We start from the raw sequence: 26,978 nt of genomic DNA on the forward strand, positions 1-26,978 counted from the left end.
GCTTCCTTTACCAGTGGGACTCTAGCATCTCTACATAGGAGGGACTTACAGGGGGCAATTATGATAGAAGGGGATGCTCTAAGTTGTCCTTGTACAGCACTTTACGTAAGACTAAGGAAACATTAATGCCCATTTCAAAGAAAGGAGGAAGATGGATTAAGAAGGATCACTAAGTATCCTCTAAATCATGCCTTGGCGCCGCCTGTTCCCCTCTCTCCTGAGAAGCAATACTGTGCAACAAGAAAAGCATAGGATTTAGAGTCCACATAGCTGGAGTTCATGCCCTAGATCTACAATTCTCTAGTTCCATGACCTTAATCAGTCCCTTACTTGCTGAGATTCAGATACCTCATTTGTAAAAACGGGGATGTCTGTAATGCCTTCTTGTCTGGAAGCCCATAATGCCAGTGCATTATAAATTATGCCAATTACATTAACAATTGTTACTTATTGTGCACTAATATGGACCAGGCACTGTACTAAGCCTTTCACATGCATCGTCTTATTTAATTTTCCTGACAACACTAGTAAGCATATTATCATCCCCATTTAGAGAAAAGGAAATTAGGGTTCAAAGATGGTGAGCAACTTGCCCTCTGTCAAGTAAATAGTAAGTGGATGAGTCAGAATTTGAACCCTAAGGCTCCGTAATTCTAGAGCTGCTAAACTACATGGTGCAAAGTTTAGGTATCACTTCAAAAATCAGTCAACAATAGAACACTCCAGGGACTGGTCAACCTTTTTCTGGGAGACCTGAGCTTTTATGGCAGCACTGAATGAAGTAACTGACAGGTAACTTTACTTGCATGTGATGGTAGAAAGCATTGACCCTGGAATTAGAAGACCTGGTGTTAATTCTAACCATAACATCCAATCATTGTGAACCTTGTGCAAGTGCCTTAGCTATGCAGCCCCCACTTTCCTCATCTGTAAAATGGGCATATTGAACTCCTCCACTTACCACACAGGACAGTGGTGAGGATCAGTGGTGATGATGTATAGAAAAGATACTTTGTAAACTGCTTTTCTTATTTCATTTCCCCATTTCTTCTACCTTGTGAAGAGCAGAAGGGGCTGCATTCCAGACCTCCTAACAGTCTGCTTAGCACACCATCCGACAGAAGTTTCTGGGATGAAGTAGGTGTTCTATGTTGGTACCATCCACTAGCCACATGCAGCTGTCGAGCAATTGAAATGTGGCTACTGTGACCACGGAACTGTTTTTTTTTTCTTTTGCCTCATTTTACTTATGTAGCCACGTTTAGTTTAGCACAGTTTTGGTCTTTGAGAAGGAAAAAAGAAAACCTAAAGAGCAGAGTGTGATAGAAAAAGGAAAACTAGAAATGGTTGTCACTCCCCTTGTTGCCTGAGGTGACCTGAGCAGGGTGGGGCCAGGCAGCTTGCCTGTGTTCAGTTCTGTGTTAGGTTCTGGGACTGTCCAGTCACTCTCTGAATCAGAGAGAAGCCCCCCCCAGCCCAATCCTGCCGCCCAGAGCCCTGTGCCACTGTGCCAGAGACTCTGGTTAAAGGACTCTGATGCATTTCTGAGGTGTTCTGATTGGCCCTGCCTCCTGCTAGGTGACACCAGCCTCCCCCAGTAGACTGTGGGGGCTGACAGAGAACAGTGGGCCAACCATTCTTCCTTCCTCCTGGGTTCCCCACAAGTTACTACTAGGAGCAAGCTCACCTTTCACCTTGGGTGACGGTCTTTAAGCGCAGCTCCCCATTCCACCCATCCTTTGATGAGCGTGGGATTGCCACTTCCTCTCCTGAGCACGCAGCGTCTTTCTTTCCAAGTGCTAGGCATTCATTTCATCTTCCTTTTTAATCAAGCGTTTTGCTCTGTCTCTCAAGAAGTTTCCTTGCATGTCCTTTTGGTAGAGAAGTTAGACCATCATTTGTAATCAGCCTAGAGTAGAAGGTCTACACTTTGTCCCACTTGCTGCTTACTGTGGGCCCTGCAGCCTTTGGGAGCCTCCTCTAGAAACAAGAGCCAGACCATTCTGGGTCTTGATCTGGAATCAACTGGAGAGAGATAGGGGGAAGACCCTTGTCTCTTCTGCCAGGGAAGGGGTGAGCCAGGCATCCCCTAGCTGAGAAAGCTGGTGTTGCTGGGTGTTCTTCTGAAAGATGGTAATGCTCACCCCAGCAAAGCAGCAGAGTTACATGGAGGACAGAATGTCGAAATTGGGCAGCCACCCAGCTCCAGGTCAGGCCTGCGTGGATGTTACGAAGCATTGTGAATTCTCAGGGCGTCGGAAAGACACATTCTAATTTAAGACCAAAATACATTCCAAAGGCAAATATAACTTTTTATTATCTCCAATTTAGGATGATTTGTCACTGTCCTCTTCTTTGGGCTGGATAACCAGGAGTTGACTATACAGGACCTTGGGAGGTCATTTGGTCCACCCCTTGCCTTCCAATAAGGTCACACCTTATTGGTTTTCGGAGGTTCCATTTATGTAGAGCCTTCCATGAGAATGTGTGCAGTCTTTCTGTAATCCAGCCCAATCACTTACATGAAGACTCTATTTGATTAGTCTGAGTTCCTCATAGTAGAGCTTAATAAGCCATTTAAACTTTTGTTTTGCTGCTGCCTTTGAAGATATAAACCAGTGGTCACCATGCTTTCAGATAACGGCAGCTAGGATTACTGCCTGCCTTTCATTCTCTGTGGACTCCTTGAAAACATTTTTGACAGTGATTTTTACTCTATTTCATCCACCCTACACATCCATATTCTCCTCTGTTTGATTGTAGACTATTTAAGAATCACGTAGCAGGAATTGAAATTTTACAAAATTGAATATGATTGCTTTTACCTGGGGCATCTGTGGTCCAGCTCATGTCAGGCCCACTCTCTATTATATTATAGACCTTTCCATTTGCTGGCCCCTGAAGGCATTTATGTTTTCCTCCTGGGATAATGGCCAGCTCTTCAGTTTATCAGGGACCCTGCACTTGAACTTGTCTTGGATTTGTTGACCTTGTAGTGTGTCTGACTCAAGCCCTGTTGCTTTGAGTATTTACTCTTTGAATAGGTTTGTTTTGTTTTGCTTTTTCGGTATCCTCGTTCTGGGTATTGATGGCATTGATTTTGAGCATGTTGCGGGTGAGTTTGTGTTGTGTTTCTGTTTCTTGAGTTAATTGTGATGGAAGGCGTGTGTGTGCCTCTGACTCTGGGAGGAGCAGAAAATGACCGCCCTTTGTTCTGCGGGGCTGGGGGAGGGAATGGGCAGGCTCTGCGCCTCTGCCACAGCTGGGCGAGTGCCACCGCCTGTGGAGGGCTTATCTGTTAACTGGCAGGTGCGTGCCTGCGATCTGCATACAGTCTCCTCCCTAACTGGTGAGGGGAAAACTTGATCACCTCCAGAGATGTCTGCACACGCACAAACCATCGCGGATCCTCAGCACTGGTTCCCTGGGTACATAGAAAGCCCAGTGGCTTCCCCTTTTCTCAGTGCAACGATGCTCCCAATCTTCATTGTCATGTAGCCTGGAAAGGAATTCCTATTGGTGTCAATCTTGCACAGTTCCTTTAGAAAAGCTTTTGTTTCCTGGGATATCCCCAGAGGGCTGAGATAACCCACCGCCCCTACCCCCTGTCAGTTTCCAACAGGAGTTCTGCTCAAATGGAAAGATTGTAATGGTTGTAAAGTTTAAATCACGATTTAGATCGGTTTTTCTATACAAAGAGCATTCATTTGATAAAATCTTAACGCATGGTTCACACTTGAAAGCGTTTCATTCAAAGGAATGCTACATGTCTTAAAGCCATGTTTCATTTTTTTCTTAATTTTGCAATTATGTCAGAAAACCTTTAACTTACTAAAGTTAATTGAATTATTTAAAAGGCAAACGATATTCAATTACCAGATTAATCATAATTACATAGGAGATATTTTCACCATTATAAATAATAAAAACAATGACAAAGAATGAGATATTTGTCTATGATTTAAGCAAAGCAGCATTTATGCATTTTATTACAACTATGTATAGATACATGCAGCATGTAGAGATATATATAGTATATACAGATTCAGTAGATAGATGTGCTATCCATATATATATGTAATACATAGACACACACACACACACACACACACACACACACACACACACTTTCAACAAAATAGGTGAACTTTCAGTCCTAACTGTTGCTTTGTAAAATAAAACATTTTACTAGATTTGATCATGAATTTTGACATCTTAAGATGTTAGATTATTTCATTCAATTTCTCTTTCTTAATTTAAAATATATTTTACATTTGATAACATTTAAATATGCTTTATTGAAAAAACATTCACACAATATACATGGAAGTAAAAAGCTATCTTTACCAACCCCCATCCCTACTCCAACTCCATCCTGGTCCTCTCCCAGAATCAGAGTTGTTTTCACTTTGGTGATTCTACTTCTAGAAATTTCTATGTAATACACACACACACACACACACACACACACAGAGGGTGCCAAAAAAATGTATACACATTTTAAGAAAAACCTGTATTAAAATTGTAATACTCAGCATATACCAATAACAGAAGAGGAATACATGTGTATACATTTTTTTGGCCTCCCCGGTATATGTATGTATGTATATCTATCTATATCTATATCTATATATTTTTACAAAATACATAATTTTTGGAGGAACAAAAATGATACATATTGCTCCAAACTAGCTTTTTTCACTGTATAATATGTTCATGGTTCAAACATACAGATCTAGCTTATTTTTTAAGTTGCTTAGTATGAGTGTGCCACATTCATTTCGCCACCCCTCAAGTAACATTTAAGCTGTCTCTAATCTGTGACCATTGCAAACAACGCTGTACCGCACATCCTTACACACATATGCAAATATTTCTCTGGGATGGATACCAAGAAGTGGAAATGCTGGGAATGATATGTACGTTTCAAGTCTTAATAGGTACTGCCAAACTATTTCCAATCTCAATCTTTTTCTGTTTAGTCATAGCCTATAAATAAAAGGTGAGCTTTGGGATTATGGAATTCAACAGCCATTTAAGCACCTACTATGTGTACAGCCACATTAGGCTCCGGGGTCTGAACTTTATCACTTTAGATCCACTAGTTCAAGAAGGAAAAAATAAAAAGCCCATTCTACATCTGCTAAAGAAGCTGCTGCTATTAAAAACTGGATGGAGGAACTTCAATACTTTCTCATTCAGGCTGCTAGAAGGACTTCCTCTAAAGCTTCCTCTGCAAAAATATATCTTAAATGGGTCACCTTTCACCCCGAGATTCATTGTCGTCGGTATCATGGAAGAATGATTGCAGGGTGCCAGCTCTCCTACTATGGTTCGGCATGGACGGCCCCTGATTTTGAATACTAATAAGACTTGAGCTGGAGCAGGAGCCAGGGCTTTTTAACCGATTCTTCAGACTTTCCTAAAATGGTTATGCAGCGGTGCGAGGCATGTTTCCCACCTTCTCCCCAGCCCTGGGCAGCCACATGTCTGAGGCCCCTATGTAATTAGCCTAGCCACACACACATCCAGAATAAGGTGTCAGATGGTATGGTAGGCAGAATAATGGCCTTCCAAAGATGCCCAGGTCCTAATTCCCAGAACTAATGAATGTGTCATCTTCCATGGGACAAGGGACTTTGTAGGTAGATGTGACTAAGTTAAGAACCTGGAGATGGGGAGATTACCCTGGATTTTCTGAGCGGGACCCATATAATCACAGGGTCCTTAAAAGTGGAAAAAGAGAAACAGAAGAGGCGGTCATAGTAATGCAATGTGAGAAGGACTCAGCCCACCATTCCTGGCTTTGAAGATGGAGGGAGGGGCCGCAAGCCAAGGGACGTGGGGGACCCGTGGAAGCTGGAAAAGATAAGGAAATGGATTTACCCGCACGGCCTAGAGCCTCTAGAGCAGAATGCTTCCTCAGAAGGTGTCCTGCCAGCACCTTGATTTCAGCACAGTGAGACCTACGTTGGCCTTCTAATGTACAGAACTGTAAAATAATCAATTTGTGTTGTTTTATGCCACTAAGTCTGCAGTCATTTGTTACAGCAGCCACAGGAAACTAATACAGTAAGTAAAGGTTGGGTGCTTGGTGTCATTTTTCATAGAGGTGATGGCCATTACCTCAGAGAATTTTAATAGTATTATTTTAATAACTTCACAGCAGTAAAATAAATAAATCATTCAGAAGCATATTATTGAATAAAAGAATATATTTAAAAGAAATATACCCCCAACAAAAGTAATGTTTTTAATCAATGACAACCCCCTGTCTCAGGAACGTGCAGTTTTGGAAAGACTCCCTAACAACACACGTTGTTCCTTGGTGAACACCCACATTAATTCACCCTGCAGCTCACTGTTTGACACCTGATACTGTGGATAGTTGGAGGTGCAGAGAATGTGCCAGAGCTTTGAAAGATTTCACTGTCCTTGGTGGGACAAACACACCCAAATTGGGTGAGGTCCTAAGTGACCTCATCCCCAGTGAGATGCAAGCCTTCCAGGAGGGAGGAACAGGTGGCGAGCACGTCTGCTTGAGAACTAGGATGATGGCCTCAGAAGGACAGGTAGTGCGCAGGTCTGCTGAACTAGGGAGCAAAAGTCTCTCTCCAAGTGGAAGAGAGCTTTAGGCTTATTTGGATTTTGCTGTTTGTTTTTAATTTTTTTTTTTTTTAAAAATAGCATTTTAACAAAAAACTGATTTTCACAAAGAAGTGAAGGGTATTTATAAAAAGCTATTCCAAAATAGTAATATAATTAAGATACTAAAATTGCCTCTGCTGCAAACGGCAAAGCTACTTTTAGTAGTGTGAGTTTTTCATCCATTCAGAAAGTGGATGTACAGCCTGTCCCCAGTCATTTTCCTGTAAGTCTCTCTTCTTCCCCTTTTTTGTTTGTTTTAAAGTGGTGGGCTGACTGGAAAGCCTTCCTTGCCCTCTGGGTCCCACTCCACACTCCCCAGGAGCACGCAGCAGGCTGGAACCTAGGCTGGCCCTCCCACCCTGACAGCTATACAGCCCTCAGGCCTTCTCCTCACCTTGCCTCCCCCTTTCCCTTCTCCCTCCTCTACCCCTATCCCCCAAGCAGGCCTCACAGTTTCTCTTCCACTCCCAGAGTGACTTCTGCTCTGCCTCCCCCCCCCCCCACCCATGCCTCCCTCTCTTGTATTTTTCCTTACACACCCCTTCTTTCCGGTCCTATTGACCTGGTGAGTCACTTTCTTTCAAGAATGCTATGGTTCTGACTTAATTTTCCCTCTGAGGAAGGGGTTACTTTTGAGGTGCAGATATCTAGGAAAACATGCTAAGATATGAAGAAGCTGAAACAAACATTCCCCACTTCAGATTTTTACCATGCTCTTCCTCATTTGCCTTCACCGGTTTGCAGACTAAAGTTATGAAAGGGTGGAGGGCAGAAGAACACATGTCTTATATTTTACGTACAGCATCTCATTTTAAACCATCACAGCAGTCCATATGAGGTGTAGTATTTAATTGAATCTAAGTCATACTTTTTTTTCTTTCACATTTTAACATCACTAAAATTGGCATGTGACCTACAACTGGCAGCTTGCATTTAATTGGCAGTTTTTTTCTTTCCTAGAGGTACATAAAATAATTGTGAGTCTTATCACTGATGACACCTTAGAGTTGATGAAAGCACTATAGATAGTGTTGTCCCCATTTTGCAGATGAGGACACTGAGGCCCAGAGATCTGCTGAGGATCATAGAGATGGTAAAAAGTATAACTATTATTCTATGTATGCCCATTAAATTAAGCTTGTTAATTGTGTTGTTCGGGTCATAATCTTTATGAATATATTTCTTCCTGTAAATAATTGAGAGACTTGTTTTGAAATAGCCTACTGTGGTAGTCCTTTCTTTAAAAAATAATTGATTAGTTGTGGGGCTTTTATAGCAGGGTTAGGGGAAGATTCTTGTTTTCTAAATCCCACTTTTTGCCTCGACTGATTTGGGATTTACACCCCCTCTCCCTCTGTAAGCCAGAGCAAGCACCCTATCCGGTGTGTGTCGCAGACTAGAACATAACCATCCCTAGCCCCTGTGGCTATCTAGTCAGATGAAAAATTCTTAAGCATATGGAAGAGCAGTTGATGATCGGTGATCAGTGTGAACCTGTTTCTGGAGGAGTTTTGGTAGCTGGAGCAGATTGAAAAGGAACTCAAACCAAAGAAATATCACAATGTTATTTAATTAACCAGTAAACATTCTATATACATACATACACATTGATCCAGAATTCTTAAAAAATTTTCTCCTCTCACATCAGATTGCAGACTGCTAAAGGCAGACACTTTCTCCTCACCTGCGCACATAGTCAATACTCAGTGAATGAATGAAATGGAATAGGCAGGGGTCTTATAGATGGATAGAGGATCTTAGGTTAATTTAAAAAATTAAACATTAGCGATACACAAAAGTGATTGTTTCAAGGACCTTAGCCTGGAGAGCAGCATCAATCAATTCAATAAAAACCCTACATGCCGACGTGCGTGTGCATAGCTATGTGCCCCGTGCTTTGGCAGATACAATAATACAGTCCCTCCTTCAAGCCGTCTGAGTCGTAAGAGAGAGAAGGCATGTGTGGAAATAACAGAGCAGAATGTCATGTGAGCTATAGAGGAAACACTCGCTTCATGGCCAGCGCACTTATCAGGTTCATTACCCAGAGTATTCAAGTTTCTTATAAACACTGCATTTCGTCTGAGATTGTGGCAATAAGGCGCTTTTCTCCCTGTGTGGAATTTCTCTGAGGTCACAGGTTTGATCTTCTCTGACTCATTACAGCCAAGGGCCCTGTGTTCATTTCCCTTTCATTAAAACACAATACTTGTTTGTCTACTGAGTAGTCCCAAGGAACTGACAGCATTGAGCCTCCAGTCCTGGTTCTTCCTGGCGCTTGTCTAACACCTCTCAGAAGCAGTGAAATTCTCCAGACTACACCACTGACCAATTGTACAAATGCCAGCCTTTTTTTAACACATACTTTTCCATCACTAATCTGTTGTCTGTATTCTAACCTCCAAGCTAAAGCAAAGTATGGAAGAAGAAGGAGGCAGAAGAGAGATAGCCATTTCCCCCCAACCCCCTCCAAATAAGATGGGCCATAATTCTAGTCCCCCCAGTATCTTTTCAAGTTGCTTCCCTATTCTGGGAAGCTGCGGCTGCACCATCCCATTGCCAAAGCTGCATGCACTCCCCCAACTCCCATAAGCCACTGCTCCATCTAGCTGACCTGTGAGGGCCTTGGTTAAAGACATTTCAGCACCTGATTCCTGGACAGCACCAGAGCTGCAGAACAGGCCCAGAGGCTGAACCCTGCCCTTCCCCTGCTGTACCCCACATGCAAACCATTCCACAAATTAGGAAGACTTTGAAAAGTAGAGCAAGTCTCATTATAAAAGTTTGCTTTCCAGACAATTAATTAATGTCAAAAGGCAAAAGCTAGTGATATAACGTATCTCCAAGTTTCCAAGGACGTATCTAAAATCTAAGTCAATCTTTTGAATGTATCTAACATTTCTTGGGGAAAGAAATCTTTAATTTAAAAACTAGGAAGTAAAAAAGAAGACAAGTTCATTCTTGGTTCAAAAAGCTAGAGAGCTAAAAAAAATTTTTCAGAGACACTAGTAACTTTCTGATGCCTGTTAGAGAATAATACTTCCTAGGTTGTGGTGAAGACAAATGAGATAAGGCATGTAAATTGCTTATCGCAGCACCTAGCACATGCTAAATGCTCAGTTGCTAGTGTGTTGAGGCTATTATGCTTATCTAATGCCTAATGTAACAATAGCAGTTTACTTGGACCAACCCTCGTCTAAGAAACTTCAGCATGTCTCTCTCTCTCTCTCCCCCTCCCCCTCTCCCTCTCCCTCTCCTTCTCCCTCTCTCTTCCCTCCCCCTCTTCCCTTCTCTCTCCCCCTCTTTTTCCATCAACCAAATAACATGACACTATGCAACATTTTTTTTGTTTTTTAATTAGGACTATATATCCTCTGTTGTTAATTTTTAACACAGTCATTTAAACATTTTTATATTGTTGTCTGCAGACATGCAATCCTAAAATGAGTGGTCTTACATTTTACTTCGTTTCCTATAAATCAGTGTCTCACTTAGGAAAAAGTTTATTTATCCCTATTATATAAGTCAGCTCTTATTCATTCATTCTACCTTTTTTTTTTTTTTTTATTAAGCCACCACATGCCAGGTACCTTGCTGAGTCCTGGAGGTTAATAGTGAACAAGAGCAACTCCTGCCTTCACAGAACTCAGAGAGAATCAATATGCCTGATGAATTAAAGAAATTCATACTTTTGGAAAGAATTGCAACTTCCTCCAACCAAATCTTTTATCAGAATTCATAAATTGTCACCAGAATCATTTCTCACTCCTACTGTCCATTCTTGCTAAAAGATGCTAATAAGAAATGGAATGGTAAAACAAATGAGGGTAGAAAAGAGAAGGACATGACCGGGACAGCCCGGGAATTAATCAGCCCCTGAATAATCAAGAGGTAATATATATAATGTAAGTATCATAGTTCATGCCTTCTTAAATAATTAAACATATTAAAGGAGGAACAAAAAGACCACATTTCAGAAGGAATTAGTAGCCTTAAGGCAGAGTGTGAGCAAAAAAAAGCTCTATAATAGCATTTATAAGCCCTTTCTATATTGTAATAAACCAAGCAAGTAGCAGTAAGAGGAATGGTTATATGGATTCTCCTATATATTTTAAAGTAGCAGATGCCAACCTAGAGATCACAGAGTTATTACAAGGCATCTGAGAATTCATCTGTGCATGGACATTTTATCAATAGGCACTAAAGCATAGCTACTACTATAGGGAGATTTTTTTAACATTTAAAAGGTATCTTCATATTTGAAAAGAGTTGAAACCACAGTCTTAAAATATGTGCTCACTTACTGTAAAAAATAGGGTTCAAAGGAGCCAGAGAAGGGTCATTGAAAGGAGAAGAAAGAGTGAGAGACTGCAGATAAGACATGGAGAAAGGATGAGAGAACAGAGGAGTGGAAGAGGAAAGAGAAAGAGGAGAGGAAAATTACACACAAGATATGGAAGGGAAATTATGGAGTCATGCAAACTTGCTTTAAACTTCCAGCTCATTCTCATCCTAGCTGTGGAACCTTAGAAAAAGTTACCTAACCTCTCTGAGTTTTAGTTTCCTCATCTATAAAGTAAAGACCATAATGACCGTAGCCTACTTCATAGTGGTAGAGGGTGAACAAAATGCTTGGTCCTGTGTGTGATACATGAAAAGTACTCAAATATTAGTTCCTACCACCACCATCACCACCATCATTTCTTACTGTCCCACCTTCCATCTACCCATGAGATCTTTCAGAGTCTTACCTGCCAGCAAACATCTGAGTGTTACTTTTTGGTCAGTTCTCCTCTTTAATGAACAGGATTAGTCAGAACTCTTGATTGTAATAGAAGCTCACCCTTGCTAACTTCCCCATCATAAAATAAAAGGATCCAGTGGAGGCATATTGGGGTAACTCAAAGAAAATCTGGTCAGCTGAGCCTCAAGCAAGCAGGCCTGGGAGCAGCAGGGGCCTGTCAGCACGGACAGGAGCCAGAGTCCACACATGACTGCGTCACTCTCCCTGACGTTGTGCCTCTCTGTACATTGGGCTGTCAGCCTAATTATTTCAGAGCATCTTTTCCCTGAGCCTGGAACCAAAACCACCAGCAGCTCCTGGGCATATATCTTCCCAGCCTGACTACCAGAGAGAAAGCTCCACTGATAAGAAAATGATTCTGAGTGGCCATGTGCCCACCCCTGTGGTTCAGGGAAACCATCTGGATGGGGAAGGGGGAAGTATTGATCCTTCAAATATAAGAGTTTCTGTTCCAAGATCCAAGAGGGCAGAGTGCTGAGCAAACAACCACAAGATAGTAACTTACTCAGCAAGCATTCATTGAACACCTGCTGTGTGTCCCTACCTGTATTCAACACTAGCGACACAGAGGTGGCCAAGATATTCATGGTCCCTGCTTTCATGGAGCTGATGTGCTAACAGGCAGACAGCAACAAACAGACAGGAAATTTTCCGTTGAGAAACAAGGTACACACATACACGCACATGCACACATTCCCACACGCACGTAAACGCTTTTTGGAAAAGTCTCACACAGCCAAAATTTGAGAGGACTAGGTCACTTTCCGTTTTTGAGACTCTAAGTAGATTAAAACCTGAAGCCTTTGTTACCACCCCCAGAGGCCTCAGGTACAGACCCCCTTCCGCTTTCCAGGTCACCCTACAATCCCTCAGTGAAATCATCCACCTCAGCACCCATTTATCTTCTTTTCTAACCCTCGATTTCAATTTTTTGAAACCTATTGAGACCCAATGATGCAAAAAAGACACCAGCTAGATTTCCAAGAAAATTTGCATGCTCAGAATTATGAACTAATGGTAGACAGGTCTAGAGAGATATTCCAGGTGAACTCCAATCGGGGAAAAGAACAAAAGAGAAGAGAGACGAGTAAAATTGGTGTCTCGGAGTTCGCCGAGTGTGTCATCCATGAGAACCGTGACTTAGAAAGGAGTTAACCAGGGCCTGTCACAGGGGCCCAAGGGGCTATAAAGCCCCAATCTCACTCTCACAAATGTGAGATTCATTCCTTTGTATTGGATGCATTGGACGTGTATTTGTGAATGGATGTGTTCCAAATAGTTAATATTTATTTTTAATGTATTTTAAAAATTATGTGAATGATTTTGACAACCCTGTTTTAGCATTTTTTTCATTTTTTAATATACTAAGAGTCTCAAAAATGGGAAGTGACCCAGTCCTCTCAAATTTTGGGACATTCCGGCATTAACATTTAATGAGCACCTATTGTGTACTAAACATAGCACCTCACCTATGGAGGTGCTATTGTTTCCTATTTGTAAAGGATGAAAGCAAGACCCAGAGGACTGGTCTCTTGCAAAAGGTCATGCAGTAATTAAGGAGCAGAGCTGGGAGGAGACTTTGGCCTATTTGGCTCCAAGGCTCAAACTTTTCCCTCCCTGCCTGGTCCCTGAGCTGGGCCAGTCTAGAAGAAAGTTGTTTTTACTTTGTAGCAAAATTAACTAAATAAGGATGATGTAATTTTTTCATAAAACTAAAAATATTCCATCTATAGAACTGATGTTTTTAATTCTAAGATTTTGTCCTTTTTGCTTGTTTTGGGTATTAAAAATATTTTTATGGTTATCATATTGTAGATGGTAGTTACTGATTTTTTTTTTAATTGTCTTTAGTTGGCAAAGTAAAACATTGCAATCCTGTGTGGGTGCTGCAAAGTCTGTGTTCTGAAATTTTATTGTGCCATGAAATCTCAAAGTCTGGAAAGCACTGCTCTGTATAATGTTGGTCTCTCAGAAAGGCGAAGCATCCCTTCCTTGAGTTATGCCACACGCAGGAACTGGGCTGGCTGGTTTTCATTCATTACCCCTAATTAAACCACTAAAGGGAGGTCTTGGCTTGGTTTTACAGATTCAGAAACTGAGGCTTAGCAAGGTGAGGATGTTTGCCAAGGGTCTTGGTCTCCGGCCCTACATCTTCGCTCTCCCATGTATGGGGGCGAGCTGCGTGTGAGCCCGGTCTCCCTGCGCTCTGTGCATCTCCTGCCCAGCCGGACCGCCTCCCACTCCTGAGGCCTCATGTGAGACACCAGTGTTCCTAGCTGGGGTGACAGCCTCATCTTCCCTTCACACTGCCTTTCTCCCAGGGCCCATCCCTTCCCCCATACACTGAAGCTTTAATTGCTTTCAGCGCTTCCATAAACAGCATTTTAGAGACTGAGGCCAATTTTTGTGACTCACTTCTGGTGCTCTGGCTTGGGAGAACTTCCTGGAGAAACTCAATAGGGAGGTAGTGAACTGTGTACTTCTGTCCCTTGTTAGCAAGGAACATGGAGGTCAAATGTGTTCCCTGGAGCTCTTAGCAAGTCACAAGGAGCTCTCGTATCTGAGTGTGGGGCAAGCAGGGGTGGTGGGTCAGCCAAGGCCCAGAGGGTGGGGGCCTGCCTTGCGGGCTCACAATGGCCTTGGTGCATGCCGTGGTCTTCCCTCTGTGGGCAGGGTTTGGAGGGTGGTTTTCCCCTGCACAGGCTGGGCCTGGCTTGCTTTCTGGACAGCTACACATTCAGTCTGCACAGGGGACCTTGGCACTTGGCAGAGGCAAATGCACCTCTGGGTTGACCAAAGGCTGTTCTCGCTTGTGCCCCAGCTCATCCACAATCACATTGTGGCTTCACAGTGTGGCCTCGTGTGACTGCCAGATACAGCCATCGCAGCCATACATGCAAACAGGGAGAGCTCCTGTTCTCTTTATTAGGAGGAGGAGAGCTGAGTTTGTTCCCTGGACTCACGAGCGCTCTGAGGGAGAGGGATAGCATCTGGCTCTGCCTGAAGAAGATGGACCAGACCGTAGACCTATGTAGTTTTTAGGCAATAACAGATAAAGGGGAAAGTCTCCATCAGCTTATGAAACTGGAGATGGCTAACGAGGGCATTATAATTTACAAAGTGAGAAAAATGTTGACAAATAGAGCCAAGCTTAATGTTATACATCACATCACGCAGAAGTAGTAATAGTAATAGCAGGACTTCACTATGCGTCATGTTTATCATTTTCTGATGCCCAGTATGAGGTCTGACAATTAAGTTCACGAACTTGTTGCAATGATGTTGCTAACGTTTTTTTATATCAGAGGGATTATTCATTATGAATTTGTACCAACTGGAGAGTTAACCAAGTTTACTACTTGGAAGTGCTGAAAAGGCTGCGTGAAAAAGTTAGACGACCTGAACTTTTCTCCAACAATTCATGGCTCTTGCATCACGACAATGCACCAGCTCACACGGCATTGTCTGTGGGGGAGCATTTAGCCAGTAAACAAATAACTGTATTGGAACACATCCCTACTCATCTGATCTGGTCCCCAATGACTTCTTTCTTTACCTGAAGATAAAGGAAGTATTGAAAGGAAGACATGTTGATGACATTCAGGACATCAAGGGTAATACGACAACAGCACTGAGGACCATTCCAGAAAGAGTTCCAAAATTGCTTTGAACGGTGGACTAGGTGCTGGCATTCGTGCATAGCTTCCCAAGGGGAGTACTTTGAAGGTGACTGTAGTGATATTCAGCAATGAGGTATGTAGCACTTTATCTAGGATGAGTTCGCGAACTTAACTGTATGACCTCGTATTTCCTCTCTCTTCCTAAAAACAGCCTTCCTTCCTCATGAGAAATTGTTTCTCCACTTTCATGGGCAGTTTTGGAGAAATGGTAATCAGGGAATGCTGCTCAGAAGCCAAAAAGATCCCTGGAGGTTCTTCCATCAGATGCCAAGGAGGAGAGCCAAGAGGTGGGCACAGCCCTAAGCACATCCAATTGGAATGTCCACCGCCACTATCATTTTTGGGCAGAGCAATGGAAGATGGAAGAAACATTTAGAATTTAGTCATTTTCACTATAGCACCTGATCTAGGCTGTCAGAGGATTCTGGCTCCTTCTGGAGCTGCCTGTTCCTACCCTGGCCCTTCAGCCAGGTTCCATTTGAACCAACGAGTTCCCCCATAGCCTGCCTGCCAATCAATTTTTTTCCCCCGTAAGTTAGTCAGAGTCAGTTTCTGTTATTTATAACCAAAGAGCCTCACCGAGCATCACCTGCCCAAATTAGTGCTGTCCTCTTCTCAGTGGCCTGCGAGAAGGTCGTACACCTGGTCCAGTGGTGCTGTCATCACTCAGACAGTGCTGGGCCTCCCCATTTGCAAAGGCCTTGGGGGGCTGTCTCCATGCCACACAAGAACACGTGACCTTATGACTATGCCTCAATTTGGACCCCAAACAACATTACCAGCTCAATCAGCTGTTTACTCACCGGACTTGGCTACAAATGTCAAAAAGCCCTTTGACTATTTCCAATAATAAAATCCAGCTTCACAGAATGAGAGTCTGCCACCATTGTGCTTATTCCAAATAATGTGGCATTGATTTGAAGAAAATTCTCCAGGGAGTCCCCAAAGTCCCTGGAGCAATGGCAATAGCCTTGGGATAAATATCTGGCGTCACTGGATGACTGCTCAGAAGGGGAAGTGTACTCGTCTGAATGGATATATTCTGGTATATTTACCAACTAACCCATCTCATTATCTAAAAATCACAGTCCATGGTGGAAACATGTTTCTAAGCCTAAAAATTAGACTTTGTTTTAAAGACCGTTTGAAAAATCCCCTACATCCAACCTGAGAACACTCCCCCTCAAACTCACCCCCCAGACATGGCCAGGTAAGGATTTCCCCCTTCATATTAGAAGCAGGTGAGGTTTAATAGGCAGTGGTTATTGTCTGTTGTTCTTAAACGGGATGTGTGTCCTCTGCCCAAGGATGGATGGGCTGAAAATCTGAACCAAGAGAATATGTTTCCATCAGCAAATCCTGCTTCAGAGCCTCTTGTGTAGGCGTCATGCTTCCTTGCTTTATAAGTTTCTCTTAGAATGGGGCAAAGCTTGCCCTTATGTTTCCCAAAATAAAAGTGTGTGTGTGTGTGTGTGTGTGTGTGTGTGCACGCGCGTGCGCACACACACAGATATGTTTGGATGACATTATGGGTCCCAAATTGAAACATCAGAGTAGGTGGAACACACCCGCCCCACCCCACTCCCAGGTGACGTGGTCACCTGGTTGTGTCCACACTCAGTCAGAAGAGGAACGGCTAAATCCCTGCCATCCTGTCCCATGACATATGCCAGGTCCAAGGTCCTGGATCACCCCGACTTTCAGGCAGGGGGCAGGGGGGCTGCGCTTGTTCTTGATATTTCTTTTGATAGAGAAAAAAGGAAGAGTGAAGCTTTCAGAATTGACTTCTGTATCTTGATGTCTTGCAATTTCCTTCTCTGTGATCAAAAGATCACAATCCAACAAGGGGAGAGAGAGGAGACTCTCTACTTTGGACAGGCTGTAAGACAGTCTTGGATTATTTATTTGTTCTGTAACTCATTTCTGTCAAACATTCTTTTTCTGTCTTTTGTCATAAAAAATTGAAATGCTAGTTTCTCAGTGGATGTCTTCACTTTAACTATCTATCTGACCTTGGACAAATTATTTAACCTCTCCAAACCTGTTTTCTTGAGTGTAATCACAGTGCCTGACACAACATAGGTAGGTGCTCAATAAGTATTTGTGGGGTAGTGACAGTATTTCTAAGGTCCTTTCAGCTCTAACGCTCCATGGTTTTCCTGGTAATTGAGTGGATGGATTCTAGTGATGGGCTCCCTCCCCGTGGTGGACAACACTGTTGCCCCTGGGCATGTTTCATAGTCATTTGGCATTTATTCCCAAAAGCATTGTTCTGCCCGCCTCCTGAGTATACTCAGTACCACACTAGGCATATAAAGTTCATCTTCCGAGTCTAGAATCGAAAGGCCACATGGTCTACCCAGCAGAGTTGCTATTGACCACTATTGCTCACTGCTCCTTGCTTTTGCTTGTCCAAAGTTTTTTGCTCATTTACTTGGTGTATTTGAAAAACATTTCATATACAATAACTCCTCAACTCCCTTCAACTCTTAGTTGTCTATATCATGTCATCCATAACAGATAGGCAAGACCATAAACTTTGTTCAAATGTCAAGTCGCTGTTTGTATTCCTGTTTCTCAGTTGGCCAGTGCCTGAATTTGCACAATTGATGTATTTCTGGGGTTAATGTTGCTCTTTTGTAAAGCTGATTTACAAAGGGTGTCCCCTAGAGGCTCACCCCTAATCAGAATTGTCAACTGGGGACTGCTAGAGATTGATGATGGGGGATTATGATTGTCTACATGTTGCACTTTCATCCAATTTTCTGATGTGTTTTGGTAATGATGTTGACAGTTGTGTGAAGATCTGTTACTGAAATTAAAGCAGCAGCAGCAGCATTTTTGAGCTTGATGATTAAATTTGATTAGATCAGAGTGGGTTTTACTTCTCCCTCAGAGTCAGCAGAGATTTACTGTCCACCAACTGATTTAACTTCATGCTAGAAGATGGTTAGTGACATATCTTACCATCAGAAAAAGAAATGCCAAGGAGCATTGGAACGAAAACCCATCCTTGTTTGACTTTTGTGAGATGACCTTGAAGGGGCTGAAAACATACACATGATCAAAGGTTTCTGCCCATATAGCATTATAGAGAAAATAAATGTTGACACATGTTGGTGGACCTTTGTATTAATGAGCATCTTCCAACAGTAGCTCTCATTTGAGTGAGTCAGAGGCCTTCAGGAAATCAGATAGGGTAAAAAAAAAAAAAAAAAGAATAGGATTATGGGTTCTGGATGTTACTTACCACTGGCAAGAGGTAAAAGTAACCACTTATGAGTCTGAGTCTAAATGACTTAAAGCCACAGTGAGATGCTAGGAGAAAGCTCAGGAGTGGTCCTGTGCAGGAACTTTCTGTAAGCTAATATGTGTAATTGCACTCTGTATATGACTTCTTAAAGTAATCACAAATAATAATTCACAAAAGAAGAATTGTAAATGGACAATAGACAGGATCATATACAACCTCACTAAGAATTTTCAAGATGTAGATAGAATCAGACTCTAGTTTTCAGTAGCAAAACTGGCAAAAATGTAGGCGCGTTGTACTACTTAGTGTTGGTAAAAATACGGAGAGGAGAATATTTGCATCAACTACTGGTGGGAGTTCAAAAATCTGGAAAGAAATTTATTAAAATGTACTAACGGCCTTAAAAATACACAGACCCTTTAACCCTATAATTCTACTTCTATAACTCTGTCCTACGGAAAAAAATCAGAAATATACGATCAAAAATTTATGTGCAAGGCTATTTGTTGCGCCTTTTTATAACAGCGAAAAACAAAAACAAAACCAGAAGCAAATTTATTATCCCTTAATAGTAAAATGGTTACGTAAATTACGGAATAGCAACAGGCTGAAATACTATGTGGTCATTAAAATTCTCTTCAAAGAATATTTAAGGACATGAGGGAAATATTCACGATATCACAACTCAGGGAAAGAAGCATAATATAAAACTTCATACAGTATGGTCCTAACTTTCTATAACATTTAAATATGCACAGAAAAAGACTACAAGGAAATATACCAAAGTATTCACAGTTATGCTAGGTGGTTGGTTTAGAGATAATTTCCTTTTTTATGCTTTTCTGTATTTTTCCAGTTTTTGTAAAATTTGCACAAAGTACATTTTTCCAATTATCAGGAAAACTTATAATGATCATAACCACAGCATCCATAGGATCACACAAGAATTTTTTTCAGCATTTCAGATCCTCAAGATGAGACCGGGGAGAACAATTAAGTGTTTCTCTTCCCCCTATTTGGAAAATTTTAACAGAAATTCCATGGGCTCTGAGGCCTTTCTTGTTTTTTTTCATCTGCTTGATGATTTTCTGCACCTTGTCAAGAATCAGAGGGATTCTGCAGATTGTTTTGTCGGATATTACAGGACAGAGTTGAAAACGTGTTTTTCCATAATTGTCTTAACTGAGAAGGTCTCGGAAATGCTCTTTCCAGAGCTCGGCGACAGCTTCATTCTTCTTTTATTCCATCCAGGCCGGTGGCTACTGTGTGTGTGAGTGTGTGTCTGACACTTAAATCTACATGTGTTATAAAATGTTGGAGGAATGCTAGATGTTTCCATGGGGTCATTTTTCCATCTCTTCTTTGTGCAAAATTTTTTCGAGCCTCTGCTCTGGTTTATAGATGTTTCAATTTCTCTCCCTCTGAGTTGGTGTCGGTTTGCTGGAAATTAAAAGCCTTTTACTCCTGGCCATGGTGTGAGGAGGGGACTACATGATCTAAGGTGTCTTCCAACTCCAACCTGGTTTGTTTTTATGACACTTGGAGTTGGTCACTTCCTCTATCCCTCATTTTTCTTAAGAAAGTATGAGGTTTGGTAGAAGTGAACCCCAGGACTTCCTCACAGACACTACTGATGGTGGATTAAAGCCCACTGTTCAGTTGGCAAGAATGGAACTTGGGGTGTAGAATATAGCATTGGAAGTTCTAGAGGCTTAGAAGCAAATGGTAGACATGGTTCCTGATGTAAAGGAGAGGCAGGACCCAAACATTTGCCCACAGCTGAACTAGAAGTGCATTGCTAGATATAGCTTTCCAGAACCCACCTTGTGTGAGGGTGGGGTGGCAAATAACATTTATTGAGCACCTACTGTGTGCCTGGCATTGTGCTGAGCACCGTACATGAATTGTCTCATGGACTCCTCAGCAATCAGTTCTCTGAGATAGATACGATTATTCCCGCCCCCCCCCCCCATTTTAAAGATGAGGAAACTGATGTTTAAGAAACTGTCCTGAGGTGGATTTGAGTTGCAAAGCTAGAATTCAGCACCAGAGCTCACACAGGCCACTTGACCAGTATGTCCCAAGCTTGCTTAGAAGAATCACCCAGAGCGTTTGTTTGTTAAAGAGACAGCACCAGGCCCTTGGAGCTTTCTGACTGGGTGGTCTGGAGAGGGCCCTGGAAATTGGTAGTTTGAACAAGTGCCCCTGGTGATTCTTATCCAACAATAGTGCAGTGGTTGTCAGGCCTGGCTGCAGATTAGAATTATCTGGGGAGCTTGTTAAAACAACCCTGGTACCTGGCTCCACCACAAGATACTCTGATTTAATCGGACTGGGGTGGGACCCAGGCATCTGTATTTTAAAGCACTGCAGGTGATTCTAAAGTGCAGCCAGGGTTGAGCACCACTGGTCTGCTGCCTTGGCTGATTAAAATTAAATCAGCCTGACTCACTCTAAAAAAAAAAATACACTGGTAAAAGAAGAATCACTCAGTGCCAACCAACTGTCTCCACTTTCAGCCCAGCAATCAGAGGAAGTCATGTAAAGCCTGGAGGAAGAAAAGCAAAATACCCAACAGGGTGTGACATGGGTCCTTGCATCCATTTGCTCCCCAGCTCCTGACTGAACGCCCACACATGATACCCTGAAGCTGTTTCCTAGGCCAGAGCTTGGACAAAGGGGAATTCTCTTGCTCCTTTACCACAGTGATTCTCAAGCTTCGATGTGTATCAGAACCGCGTGGAGGTTTATGAAAACAGATCGAAGGACCCTGACCCATAGTTTCTGATGTGGTAGGTCTGGGTAGGGCTGGGTAGGGTGGTCAGAAAACCACCCTTTCTGGACTACTGTTTTAGCGTTTGGCTGTCTCTGACCTTGTGTGCCACGTGAACATAAGGATGGCCCAGCCCTGCTTCCTGGCCAGTGCAAAACTGTGTTTTGGGGGAAGAATTTCTGAGGGAGCTTTCAGTTGGGTCTTAGGCCCTTGCATCATGATGTCTGCAAACGGCAGCACCGAGGCATCCACACAGATGAGTCAAGGCCGAGCCCCCTCCCTCAGTCATAGGTTATTACACACACTTCCAGATACAAATGTTCATTCATCAGCCCCTTCGGCAAAATGTATGTGATGCCTCGTCTATGCCAGGCAGTGTTCTAACAGCTGGAAGAATGGCAAACGTGTCAGACCAGATTCTTACCTTCATGGAGCTTTTGTAGGGAACCAGAAACCATACACAAAAGAGATCATTTCAGAGAGTGGTAAGAGACACGACGCAAGCAAACCAGGGTGATACGATAGAAGGTGTAGCTATAGATGGGGAGGGAAGACATTTGAGCTGATACTTAAATGACAAAAGGACCTAGTGTTTTAAGGACCAGCGAGAAGAGCCCCTGTATCAAGAATGTCACACCTGGGTTTTTAAGAATAATGAGGGCACAGAGGAAGCAATAGACTCCAAGTGTCATAGGGCAGAGGGAACGAACAGCTTGCACAGAAATTGCTGAGGCAGGGATCGCTTGGTGCACGTAAGAGCAAAGAGCAAGCCAAGGTTGGGATGTGCACAGACACCCCCGGCATTTCCCTGGGACTATAGATTCTTTACATCCATTCTTATGGGGGCCTCACAACAGCCCTGTGATGTGAGAGGACTGAGAGTATATAATCCCCATTTGTTGTATGAAAAAACTGAGGTAGAGAGAGGTAAAGGTCACTCCCAAGGTGACAGGGTAAGAAACAGAACTTAAGGCAGAGTGTCTCAGATTTTCATGTGCACACAGATCACCAGGAACCTTGTCAAGTGTTGAGTCTCAGTTGGTAGGTCTGAGGTGGGGCCTGAGAGTCTGCATTTCTTACCAGGTGTTGTCACTCCTGCTGGTCTGTGGACCACACTTGAAGTAGCAAGGTCTTAGGTCATTCTTTCATATTCTGGCTATTTGACCAGTGCACTATGTCCTTGGAAATGACCACCCCTGACCTACCCAGGGGTCCAGTATAAGAAGTGGAAGTTCTCCCAGACGCTGCTATAACACCCAGAAAGAAGCCGTGGGGACGGCCCCCCACCCCAGGAGCAGCAGAAAGGTCAGTGGGAGTCCTGGTTGCTGTGAAATCCTTCCTTTGTCTTAGGCAAAGCCTCTGTGTCAGACCATACATACTGATGACCGCAGCATATTGGCTCCCTGCCACTCTGATTTACACTGGTGAAGTGCTCATCAATTCCCATAGGCAACTTCTTGAGTTATTTTAGGTTTTCAATTTTGATAGCAAAAATCAGCTCCAGAAAGCCAACATTTCTCTTCTTGGTTATGTGTCCAAGGATGGCATGGCTGCCTTCTAGTTCTCTGGTTGCCTTGCTGACTAGGTCTTCTTTCTGTCAGGGCCTCAGAGCTGATAGCCCTCCCCAGGGTTTTCCCTGTCTCAAATTTGGATTAGTACCCTGCTGAGTGGCCATTAAGATTATCCCAGGGAAAAAAAAAATTAGTATAGATTGCACATAGCCGGCTTTCTTTTGAATAGCAGGAACGTCATTTTGAATAGCAGCCACTGTTACCCAGGGAGGAAAACCACTGACAAGACTTGATTTGGGGGAGCTTGCCCAGTGCCCTGCCCCGTTGGGTGAATGAGGGGGTGGGGCGGTCCTAAAAAGCAATCGTGAAGATGCATTTAGAGCTCCTGAGATTTCCACCGGCCTCGCTCAGGTGCCAGACAATATTCCTGGAACTGCTGCTCTCCTCCCGACCACTGTATTCCAGACATCACAATTCAGCTCCTGTCATGACGAGCTGCTTGCCAAAAGAATTCTAGAACCTGTCACAAAAGATGCCTTAGTGGAGGCCCCTTTATCAATCACCCTGAGCCCTCTTAGCTGTCAGGGACCCACCTGGCCCAGCTGTTCAGAACTTACTCATAAATTCCAAGCAAACCCAATACTAATTTGGCAGCAAACTACACGTGAATACTAACTGCACAGAAATGCTTGGCAAATAACTCCCACTTTTCCTGTGACATCCTGAAGGTCCGGCAAAGACTCTTTGAGCCACTCAGGGAATTATCTATTTCACACCTTTTGCTGAGATGATCCATAGGCCTAAATTAACAAAAACGACCGAGCTGACCTGTATTTGTCTACTTTTTATTCAATTCAACAAATACTTATTGAACTGTGTGAAGGAACCTTGCTAATCACTTGAGGAGAAACAAAGATGTATAGGGTACAGTCCCTGTTGTCAAGAGGATTGTAATCTATTACAGTTGAGTCTGTAGACACATCCACAAATATCTGGCATGCAAAACAGAATGTGATAAATTCAGGATTCAAGGCAGGAACAGAGTGTGGTTGGGAGCTGGGTGGGAGAGGGGATTCATTCTAACTGAAGGAGTCTGGAAAGATTTCATGGAAGGGGTAGCAGTGAATCTGGTTTGTCCGTGGGATAGATCAAATTTCAACCCAGGGATGTGCATTTTTAGGGAAATGAACAATATATTTAATTTACTAAGTTCTTACCATGTATCAGATGCAGTTCTAAGCGTTTTACGTGTGTTAGTTCATTTGATCATTTCATTAAGCCCGTGAAGTGGGGACCTATATGGTCATCCCCATACTACAGGTGAGGAAGGTGAAGCCCAGCCAGGTCAGGTAACCTGCCCTGGGCCAAATACTTAGGGAGAGGGCTGGGGGAAGCTGGGATTTGAACCCAGGACCTAGTGCCCGTGGCCAGGCTGGTAACTACTGAACTCTATTGCTTCTACGTACAAGACATTTGGTTTTCTTTTTTATTATCCTCATTTTAAAATCACTAATCAACTGTGTTGAGTTTTGTTAGCAGCAGAGTAAGCACCGGGGACCTACTAAAGATGTCTGTTTACCCCCTCACCATGGGCTTTTGAACCATCTCATCAGCGAGGCTCCCCAGGAGCGTCAGCTGCTCAGCCTACCTTTCTGGGCTCTAGAAAACCAAGAATGGGCCCTCAGGCCAGCCACTCCCCTGGATTGTCTTTCCAGCCCTCAGAGGCCAGCTAAGCCCCTCTCTCCTTCTCTAGAGCTCTGGGCTCTGTGTCTATGGTCCCTGCAGGGTCCTAAGAAGTGGTTGGGAAGGGGGCGGCCACACCCCGGGGAGATGATTTTCTTCCATGGCTTCATCTTCAGGCTGTTCGTGGCCCCAGCAGGCAGCAGTGAACTGGTTTCTCCCTGGACGGGCCCAGGAGCAAGCTCTGCCTGGTGTGCCCTGTTTCCTTCTTTGGTGGGAAGAGGTTCTTGGTGCAGAGGAGAAAGTAGCATTTAGGTAGGGCCTCTGCATGTGCGTTGGGGGCTCAGAAATCCCCCCAACCCTGTCCCCAGTGTGAGGTTGTGCCAGCCTGGAGGAAGGGGCACCTTTCTCTCATTTGTACAAAAGGTCCGTTAGGACTCTACAAAGGAGAGATGGCTGACAGGTGGAACAGAAAGGGTGCCACCTGACGCCCCCCTGGCCTTAAGGAAAAAGCGACAGTTCAGTCCTAACCTGGGCCAGAGTATTGATAGGGTTAATCCTCCTGCTCCTCTTTGCTACCAAGTGATGTTGAATCTTTCAGCTGCTTCTCAGGAAGAAAGGGAAGAGAGAGAGGCCTGCAAGCTCCCGTCCCCACTACTCCATGCCCGCCCACAATCCAGCATCTCTGTCCTCAGGAGATGGGAGGTGTGAAGTCTTCTGAAACTTCTAGCCAGGAGGCAGGTCAGGACCAGGATGGCCCCCTCCCCCTGCCCGGTGATCTCTAAGAGGAGAGTCAGGAGTGAAGGCCAGCCAAGAGTCAGTCAGCCAGGCCCCAGGTCCCTTTCTGTCCTGGGATCGAGCCAGAAGCATTTTGTTAAATGCCGATGTATAAATTTGCAGATGTTTCTTCTGAGCAAATTGGATTCCTTCATAGCCCTTAAATACTGCCATTTAGCCAGATGTAACAGAAGGCTCTGGTCAACCTCACCCCCCAGTGCCACCCCTCCTGCACTGACCCCTCCGGAGTCACCCAGCATTGATCCCAGGCCCGCCTGTCGGAGACAGCCAGGGGCTTGTACACAATCCAACCCTTCTCTGCTGCTGCTGCCGGAGCATCCTCTTGGCTCTCTCTTCTCCACGTTCTCCCTCTCTCCTCTCCCCTGCCTCCCGCCCCCTTTCTCTCAACACTCCCCACCCGCCTTCCCCTCTTCCCTCCAGTCTCTCCCTCCTCCTGTCTGCACTGTGGCAGCTGCTTCCAATGCAGCGAGATGCACCAATTCATTCAGCCTCACAGACTCTTTAAGGTCGTTACTAAATATATCAAGCAGAAGAAAGGGGTCTTTTTTCCTTTCTCTGAGCAGGGCTCATAATGCCAGTCTTAGGATCTGAGCTGGTCTTCCCTGATCCCTAACGGGAGGCCGTCCAGAGCCAGCCTGGTTACAGGAGCCCACCCCTCCCATGCCCAGGCAAGGGGGTGACCCCAAGATGAGGGGTAGAAGTGAAGTGGGGTGGGGTGCCGGGGATGCCAGGGGGATGCCGAGAATTGGAGATGAAGTCCATTTTATAGCTTCAAGAGTTAAACAACTCTGGAGATAATTTCTACCAAAGCTATTTCTCCCTCTCGATTATTTTTCTTTATTTTTAAGGCGATGGGAAGAGTTGAAAGAGGCTGACTGGCCGCCGGGAGAAGGGCTTGTATTGAACGCCCTAAGCAATGTTGTCCGGGGTATTTGTCTGAGTTGTAAGCAGATGACCTTGCTTCCTGAGCAGTAACTGGTGGTGAACCCTCAGGCTTCAGTGCGGTGATTCGATGAAATGAACACCAATGTGAGCGTAGGCGTTACCCGGCAGGGTGCTGCCTGGCTGGCTCCCTCCTCTTGGGTCATGGTTTCATGGCAGCTCCTCACTGTATCCTTGTAGCCGATCCTGCCTAGTACACACAGACACCCCCTTCCTGGGAGTCTCTGAGACTTCTCCCTCTCCTCCTAGAGTGTGTAGGCAGAGCAGGCTGAGTTGTGATTTAAGAGAAACGCCTCCTCCTCATGCAAAAATATCTCCCACACATAGTACACAGCACCCATCATTTAGAGGTTCTTTGAGGGGAGATAAAAATATAAATGGTATTTTATCTTCAAATCAAAAGTAGATGAGGTCATTGGAGAATGTGTAGGGCAGTCGTTTTTAACCTTTTTCTTTTTGGTCACGGGATCTTTTATGAGACAAAGAATACTGTGGCTGTCTTCCCGATCCTGTCACAAGCATAGAATTCTGCATGCAGTTTTTTGGGAGGTGCATGGATTCCTATGGGACCTGTCCTCAGACTTGCTGGACCTTCTTGCAAGTAAGAAGCCTGGAGCCAGAGGAAAGGGGCTGGGGACATTGCCGTGACTGTCAGAAAAAGGAGATGCAGTATAGTGGTCAGGAAGAAGGAGTTAAATGGAAAAGAACACTCTAGAAAAGTAGGTATCACTGAAGCTACTGGCCAACAGTGGTTTAGGGCAGAGGAAGTTCAGGATGAGAGCTCAGAGGACAAAAAGACTGAGAAGTGTTCATTAAAAGGAGAACTCGGCAGGTTGTCGCTGATGACCTGGGAGAAGTTTCAGTGGGAAGAGGGTCAAGAGTCACCTAT

General features: G+C 43.9%; 1 protein-coding gene across 6 annotated transcripts in view; it reads left to right on the forward strand.

Moving 5' to 3' along the window:
• Positions 1 to 26,978, forward strand: part of CRTAC1 (cartilage acidic protein 1) — a 152,066-nt gene that overhangs the window by 15,596 nt on the left and 109,492 nt on the right. The window lies entirely within an intron of this gene.

Source organism: Rhinolophus sinicus, chromosome 15 (genome assembly GCF_057876585.1).
Source record: "Rhinolophus sinicus isolate RSI-liver-muscle chromosome 15, RSI-T2T, whole genome shotgun sequence".
NCBI lineage: Eukaryota > Metazoa > Chordata > Mammalia > Chiroptera > Rhinolophidae > Rhinolophus > Rhinolophus sinicus.